Source organism: Olea europaea, chromosome 18 (assembly GCF_002742605.1).
Source record: "Olea europaea var. sylvestris chromosome 18, O_europaea_v1, whole genome shotgun sequence".
NCBI lineage: Eukaryota > Viridiplantae > Streptophyta > Magnoliopsida > Lamiales > Oleaceae > Olea > Olea europaea.
The window spans coordinates 18,563,112-18,572,623 of NC_036254.1; positions in this window are offsets into that span (position 1 = coordinate 18,563,112).

Sequence of the window (9,512 nt, forward strand, 5' to 3'; positions counted from 1 at the left end):
ATTTTAAATTATGAGCATAATTTTCAGATAATATAATCACAACTGTATCTTGTTAATGTTAGTGGGCATAAATCTCAATATTTTAACAAGTATTAGTTGGGATGTCGATAAATGGTTTAACATTATTGTTTGTTAAATGTTTCCAATTAATTTAATTGAGAACGAAGTACTTACTATTTTTGTTTAGGAAATTCTATTACACATCATAGTTCTCCCTATCATAATTGGCTTGTGGTTAGAGGTTTAGAGTTTAATTTTTCCATCAAATTATTTTGATAGTACAGTATACGTGAAATTGAACCACCACTATGCACCGAGATAAAAATAAAGAATGTTGAGAATAAATGCATAGTTTAAACTCTTTATTCCAAATGGGCGATATTTTAGAACACTGAAAAAATAATTGTCAATTTGATTGGACAATTTTCTCAATATTAGGAGAGGAATTAAGAGATTGAAAAAAATCATTCATTTGCAAAAGGTTGCAAATCAATTACCTGATATATTTATTGACACAAAAAGTGACAAGGTCATATATTTTAGTAGAAAATATTTCAATGAAAGTTGATGTCCTTAAAGGACAATCTGTTGTAGCAAATGAATCTTAGATATGTTAGAAGTGTGATCAACTAGTTGACTAGTTGGTTCAAAAGATTCTGTACATTGAAAAAGAAAAATTACAAGAGAAAAACTAACCAAAAGCTTCAGAAAAAATAATATTAGAAAAAATTGATCAATGAAATATTGAAAATATGATTCCTGAAGAACCACGAGTTTTCGAAAATAATGAGATTCCAATAAATTATATGCTATATCATAAATTATGGGGCAAAATAATGTTGTTATATACAATATTTTCTTCTTTAACGTAACTCATGATTTATGCAAAATGTTGATACTGAACCACAATGAGTTAAAAACTATTAAAATAGAAATGGATGACCAAAATGGAAAGAATTCATATAGACGAAATTAAATTTCTTAGAGAAACAAAAAGTGTTTGGACTTGTACTTCAAACATCTGAAAATGTAATTCCATAGTATATAAATGAGTTTTTGTACATAAGATAAATGAAAATAATGAAATTACATGATACAAATCCCGATTCAATAACTAGGAATTGATTATGAGGAAACATATTCTTCCATAATGAACACTCAAACTTTTAGATTTTTAACTAGTTTGACTGTCAAAAAAGCTCGATATAATTAAATTGCAAAGATCATTATATAGATTGAAACAATTCGAACGCATGTGGTATAATCGTCTTAGGGGATATTTGGTGAATGAGGGTTATAAAAATGATCATGTCTGTCCATGTGTTTTCATAAAGAAAACAAATATTGGATTTGTAATTGTAACAGTTTATGTTGATAATTTAAATTTAATTGGAACTCTTGAAGAGTTCAATAAAATTGCACATTGTTAGGCAATTTTGTTGTCAAACGACCTCCCCGGGCGATGATACAACCTCGGCTGTTTATTATCAATCGGCATCGGCCTAATGATTGATTAGTACATCGACACAATTAACGAGACAACACAATCCACTTTGTTATGGACCGTTCGAAGTAACCTATTTTATAGTGTTGCTCACGGTTCCCGCACCATTCCTTGGAAGGCTATATTATTATTGTTGAGGCCCAATTATTTGAGTCGAGCCTTGTTTGTTGATCCACCACTTAGCCCTAATTGTAACTTACCTTTTTGGACAATATACTTGGCATATAATCCCGTCACTCTCTCGGCCTCCATTAGAGTGAAATAATCCCCTCTTTGTGAGCCTCTCTCTCTCGGCCTCTCCCTCCCCCTCTCACTGTGACCTTTGTGGTTAACATATTGTGGGTATATTCTTGGTCTTCTCCTTCCCAATTGATAGCAACCGGACCGGTGGCGGCATAGGGTGGTGTTGGAGTTGTCTCAAGTTTTGGTGTCGATGTTTTTGGTAAACTGAGCCCGATTTTGCACGTGTTGGCTGTGGAATTCGGTCCTACATCTGGTATCAGAGCCTGTAGAAGCTTTTTCGACCTGAAAATTGACAAAAATCGACGGCAATCGCGATTTGGGGTTGAAGAACCGTGGCTGCAACCTCGATTTTCGGCCAATCCAGCCACTTTCCGGCGAAATCGATCCCATATTCGGGATCAGCAGGCTGAGGCGCTCCCTTGGCGGCGGCGCGTGGAGCTCCAGCGGCGGCGCGTGGCGGCGGTTCCGGGCGAGCTTCCTTCGGGCAGTTTGCTTATTTTAATCCCCTGAACGCACTGACGCTGTTTATTTTCTATTTCAGGTTATACAGAAAAAGTTGGACAATTTTGCCCCCGGTGGATCGACGGTTGAATCTGCATATATTTACTGAATTACTTTAGGCCAAGATTGTGGTCCTAAAGCAGTAGATTCGCATCTCTCTCGATAATACGGACTCAGACACGTCCGCTCTGGTAAATTGGCTTAACCCGTTAATTTTTCAGTATTAGCGCGTCACCGTGTGGGATGACAATAGGTTGGGGGTTGTCATTACTTGGCAACCATTGCTTGTGCTAGAATTAAGGTTATGTGCTCTTAATTGATCCTTTTGATTGAGTATTTGTTTTTTGGGTTTAAAATCAGTTTTGTAATTCTTAGTGATCAAAATTACTGTGGGACTAGTTATCTGCTAGAAGTATTTTTGCTGCACTGTTATTTCTGCTGCTTACTTATTCCGTTAGAAATACCGTGACTTTACCCTTTCGAACATTCCCTTGATCTAAGATCGCGAGTCTTATGAAACCCTGGGAATCTAGAACGGTGTATATTGTCCGTGACCACTAGGACTACTTTGTGTGGTTTGATTGTGGTTTGTGCATTTTTGGCTATTGTGTGAAGATGACAACTCATAGTTTTGATTTGGAAATTTTTAACGAAAAGGGTGACTTTGCTATTTGGCAACAAAAAATGAAGGGTATTTTAGTCTAACAAAAGGTTTCAAAAGCCATTGAAGGCAATTTTTCAACTGATTTTTCACAAGAACAAAGAGAAGAAGCCGATGAGCTTGCTTATACCTCAATTATCTTACACTTGTCTGACGCTGTTTTAAGAAAGGTGGGTAAATTAAAAAACACCAAAGAACTTTGGAGGAAATTAGAAGACTTGTATTTGCTTAAGTCTACACCTAATAAGCTTTACCTGCTTGAATGTTTTTTCAGTTTCAAAATGGATTCCTTAAAGGATCTTTATGACAATCTAGACGTGTTTAACAAATTGGTGCAAGACATAGTTAATTGTGATGAGACTGTGTCCGAAACTTATAAGGCTATAATTTTGCTAAATGCAATCCCTAATTCCTATAAAGAAGTTAAGAATGCCATTAAGTATGGTAGAGACACGTTAACACCTGAAATTGTCATAGATTCCCTTAGAAGTAAAGAAATGGAAATTATGCTGAAAAATATGATAAAAGGAATGGTGAAGTACATATGATGCGGGGTAGAACTCAATTTAGGCAAAATAGTCATGAGGGATATCAAACTAGTGGCGAATCAAGTGGTAATGGATGGAAAAAGAAGAGCAAAGGTAGGTCTAGATCAAAATCTAGAATTAAGGCGAGAAAATGCTATGGCTGTGGAAACACAGGGCATTTTATAAAGGATTGTCATAAGGAGAAGGGTAAGCTAAAAGCTAAGGAGAGAGATGAGGTAAATATGTTAGCATCTACTTCTGATATAAATGGTGGTGAGGTCTATATGATTACAAGTCCAGCTGCATACACTGCTGAATTAAATCTAACTGCTAATTCCCGCATCCATGAGTGGATACTTGATTCTGGTGCATCTTTTCATGTGACGTCTGAAAAGAACTGGTTTTGTAAGTTGCATGAATCTAAAGTTGGGCATGTTGTGCTGTGTGATAACTTTGCCTATACTATCGCTGGAATTGGTGACATAAACGTAAAATTTGACACGGATTTTGTGTATATGTTAAAGGATGTTAGATATATTCCTGAATTGTCTAAGAATTTGATTTCAGTAGGGAGACTTGGGAAGGATGACTTTACTGGTAAAATTGGAAATGGTATGCTAAAAATGATCAACGGTGCTTTAGTTTTCATTAAGGGAATTAAGAAAAATGATATATACATTACTACTGGGGAAGTGATTAGAGATATGAATTCCTCTATCTCCTCTGTCAAGATTGATCACACACACGCATGGCACAATAGGTTTGCTCACGTAGGAGTCAAGGGACTTAAGCTACTTAATGAAAATGGTACTTTTGGTAATGACTGTGTGTCAGATTTGCCATTTTGTGATCATTGTGTGCTTGGTAAGCATCACAAAACTTCTTTCTCCACGAGTGTTAATAGAGCTAAAGGCATGCTCGAATATGTGCACTCTGACCTTTGGGGCCCTGCCAGTAACCCCACATCAGGTGGTAATAGTTATTTCCTGTCTATTATTGATGACTACACTAGGAAAGTGTGGGTCTATCTTTTGAAGGATAAATCTGAGACCTTCAATAGTTTTAATAATTGGAAGAGACAAGTGGAGAACCAGACTGGCAAGAAAATCAAATTTTTAAGGACTGATAATGGCCTAGAATTCTGCAATAAAAAATTTGATAGTATGTGTAAAGAAAGCGACATAACTAGACATAAGACTGTTCCTTACACCCCTCAGCAAAATGGGGTAGCAGAAAGGATGAATAGAACCATACTTGATAAAGTATGTTGCATGATGATCAGTTCGGGTGTTCCCAAGTCATTTTGGGGTGAGGCTGTTATGACAGCTTGCTATTTGATTAATCTTACACCCTCTGCTGCATTGAATGGTGATACTCCACATGAGAGATGGTCGGGTAAACTGAGTGATTACTCGATACTTAGAACTTTTGGCTGTACAGTTTTTTCTCATCAAAGTGAGGGTAAGCTGGAACCTAGAGCTAGGAAGTGTGTTTTCTTAGGATACCCCAAAGGTGTTAAGGGTTATAGATTATGGGATAGAAGCCAAAACGGAGTTAAAATCATCATAAGTAGAGATGTCACTTTTAACGAAAAAGAAATGCCGTGTATTAAAGGGAAAACTGAACCCGAGAGTGAAGTAGAATCGGGTGAAGAGAGAGACCAATTTAAGGTGGAGTTAGGAAAACTCAGTCCACCTGCCCCTACTGTCTCAAATGAGGTGGAGACTCAAACTCAGGAACCCGAAGTGGAAAATAGTAACGAAATAGTGACAGAAGAACACTATGAGGAAGAGAATCCCTTAGCTAACTATAACTTAGTTAGAGATAGAGAGAGGAGACAGTCGAGGGAACCTAGAAGGTTTGGTTTTGAATCTGAATTAGCTTTTGCCCAAGCTAGTTATGAAGAGCTAGCTGATAAAGAGCCAATGACTTTTGAAGAAGCAATAGGCAGTGATCAATCTAATGAATGGCTTAAGGCAATGAAAGAAGAGATGAGTTCTCTGGAAAAGAATCATACTTGGGAGCTAGTACCTAGGCCTAAGAATAAATCAATTGTTGATTGTAAATGGGTTTTTAAGGTTAAGGAAGGAACTAGCAGTTTGGAACCCCTAAGGTTTAAAGCTAGGTTAGTGGCTAAAGGCTACACACAAAAGGAGGGCGTTGATTATAATGAAATTTTCTCACCAGTTGTTAAGTTCACCACTATTAGGGTCATGCTCGCATTAGTTGCACAATTTGACTGGGAACTTGAACAACTTGACGTAAAAACTGCTTTCCTACACGGTGAGCTTGATGAACAAATTTTCATGAATCAACCTAAAGGTTTTAAGGATAAGTCAAAACCTGATTATGTGTGTTTTCTGAGAAGATCCTTGTATGGGCTAAAACAATCTCCTAGACAGTGGTACAAGAGGTTTGATTCCTTTGTACTCACTATAGAGTTTCAAAGAAGTAAATTTGATCACTGCCTGTACTTTCAACACAATGAGACTGATGATAATTATCTATTTTTGTTACTCTATGTGGACGACATGCTTTTGATTGGATCATCCTCTAAGTGGATAAATAACATAAAAACAAAACTAAGTGGTGAATTTGACATGAAAGACCTAGGTAAGACTAAGAGAATTTTAGGTATTGAAATCGAAAGAGATAGGTCAAATTCTGTTTTGTTTTTGCATCAGTCTCCATATATATCCAAAGTATTGAAGAAGTTCAATATGAGTGAATGCAAACCTGTCACGTTGCCCCTTGCTAATCATTTTGTTTTATCTAAGGAACAATCTCCTTGCAATGAGCGTGAAGTTGAATACATGAGTAGAGTACCTTACTCAAATGTGATTGGTTCCATAATGTATTTGATGGTTTGCACTAGACCTGATTTAGGTTTTGCTGTTAGTACTCTCAGTAGATATATGGCTAATCCGAGACCTGAACATTGGGAAGCGCTAAAGTGACTGTTAAAGTACTTGAAGGGTACTAGTAACGTATGCTTAAAGTTTAGTGCTAATAGAGAAGGCATAAAATTAAAAGGTTTTGTAGATGCTGACTATGTGGGTGATAGGGATGGTAGGAAATCTACTTCGTCTTACGTGTTTACCTTATCTAATTCATGTGTAAGTTGGAAATCACAGTTACAACATATTGTTGCACTATCCACTACAGAATCAAAATATATTGCCACCACTGAAGCTATTAAAGAAGCTCTATGGCTTAGAGGTCTACTTCATGAGCTATGTGTTTTGAATGATTATGTGGTAGTGTATTATGATAGTCAATCATCCATACATTTATGCAAAAATCCTGTTTTTCACGAGCGCACTAAACACATTGATGTTATATTCCACTTCATTAGAGATATAGTATCTCAAGAGATGGTAAGACTTGAGAAAGTTCATACCCACTACAACCCATCTGATATGGGGACGAAGGTACTGCCACTGGCAAAGTTTAGGAGTTGCAAGGAACTTCTAAACATTGGTACAGGTAAATGATTTCCAATTTTATTGTTTTTCTATTAGAGGTGTCACTAATGGGAAATAATTTTCTTTGCATGTCCTTTGACACCAAGGTGGAGGTTGTTAGGCAATTTTGTTGTCAAACGACCTCCCCGGGCGATGATATAACCTCGGTTGTTTATTATCAATCGGCCTCGGCCTAATGATTGATTAGTACATCGACACAATTAACGAGACAACACAATCCACTTTGTTATGGACCGTTCGAAGTAACCTATTTTATAGTGTTGCTCACGGTTCCCGCACCATTCCTTGGAAGGCTATATTATTATTGTTGAGGCCCAATTATTTGAGTCGAGCCTTGTTTGTTGATCCACCACTTAGCCCTAATTGTAACTTACCTTTTTGGACAATATACTTGGCATATAATCCCGTCACTCTCTCGGCCTCCATTAGAGTGAAATAATCCCCTCTTTGTGAGCCTCTCTCTCTCGGCCTCTCCCTCCCCCTCTCACTGTGACCTTTGTGGTTAACATATTGTGGGTATATTCTTGGTCTTCTCCTTCCCAATTGATAGCAACCGGACCGGTGGCGGCATAGGGTGGTGTTGGAATTGTCTCAAGTTTTGGTGTCGATATTTTTGGTAAACTGAGCCTGATTTTGCACGTGTTGGCTGTGGAATTCGGTCCTACACACATGATTTCAAAAATGAATTTAAAATGAAAGATTTGGGAAAAATCAAATTCTGTCTTGAGTTGCAGATTGAACATTTCCCAAAAGAATTTTTTTCATCAATCTACATATATAAAAAAGTCTTAAAACGTTTTCTATATGGATAATGCACATTCATTAACATCACCTATGATTGTTCAATCACTTGATTGAAAAAAGATCCATTTCATTGACTTGAAGATGGAAAAAAGTTTCTTGGTCTAAAGTATCATACCTTAGTGCAATACGAACTTTAATATCTTACAAACTGAACTCAACCTGACATAGTTTTTCTATAAATCTCCTTACAAGATATAGCTCTACACCAACTCGAAGATATTGAAATGATGTTAAACATATTTTTCATTACATAAAGGACACTATTGATTTGAGATTATTATATTTTTAAAAGTCAGGATTCACTTTAGTAGGATATGCAGATGCAAGTTATCTCTCTGACTCATATAAAGCCAAATCACAAATAAGATATGTGTTTATATATGGAGGAAAAGTTATATCATAGAGATCTGCAAAGAAATCCTTGACAACAACAACATTTTCTAATCATCGTGAAATTATTACAATCCAAGCAAGCTAAAAATGTATATGATTGAGGAACATGACCCATCATATTTTAGCATCTTGCAGGTTAACTTCAACAAAAAGATAGTTCGACAATTTTGTATAAAAACAATGCAACTTGTATTGCACAACTCAAATGGGTAACTGCACGAAACATATTTATCCAAAATTCTTTCATCGACATGAGCTCCGAAAGAATGGAAACATCGATGTCCAACAAATTCAAGAAATTATTCACAAAATCATTATCGACATCTACATTCAAGAAATTAGTTCATGAGATTAGAATGCATCGACTCAAAGATTTTCAGTGATCAACATTTGGGGGAGTAGTTGTACTGTTTTTCTTTGCTTAGGTTTTATCTCACTAGGATCTCACTAGGTTTTCCTAGCAAGATTTTAATGATACAGTATTTATTTTTAATACCTCTAAAATAACTGTACTATTTTTTCTTCGTTTGATTTTTTGTTCCGTTAGATTTTATGAAACAATGTTTTAATGAGGTAAATATTTTGTAACGTGTCACTGAAGAGGGAGTGTTGTAAATGATAAATTTATTAGTGAATGACAATTGTACCCAAAAAAACTCCTTTCGTTTTCAAAAATTTGATAAAACTCACCTGACGCTTGTTATAATAAAATTCTTCTAGTATAATATTTAAACTATATATTTCATTTTCGTATTTCTTAAATATACGTTCCACTTAGAATGTTCGTTTTAGTTAAAAATAAATATCATTATAAATGTTCTTATAAACTTTATAATAATATTAAATATGAATTTTTTATTTTTTATTTTTTTTCCAAATAGGACTTTTAAAAAAATTATCTAATCAATATAAAAATTGTTTCAGAATAAATTAATAAAGCTAGTTTAATATTCAATCGAAATTTCACTTCATTAAGTAATATTCGAAATTTAGATTTATTTTGTGCTGTGTTATGTTGTGCACGCGAATACAAACAAATGCTATTCAGAATCTTCAAATTGTGCAATTGAGGTATCAGCTTCTAAACTCCATCTTTTTCTTTTCTTACTGGGATTTCTTTTAATTTTCATGAGAACTTCAGCAAGGTCCTAACATACGAGTTTCTCTTCAATTTCGTGGCACTTTGTACAAAAAAACATATCATAATATGAAAAAACTTATTTTAAAAAAAATCACGTGTTCGGTAAAATAATAATAACAACTTAAAAGATGCTGAGTAGGGTTTTCAATGAAAGTAGTAAAATAATAATAATAGACAAGAAGAACTGAAGCCTTGAGAAAAAGGGTGCATTGTGTTTTTTTTTTTTTTTTTTTTTTGGGGGGGGGGGGGGGGG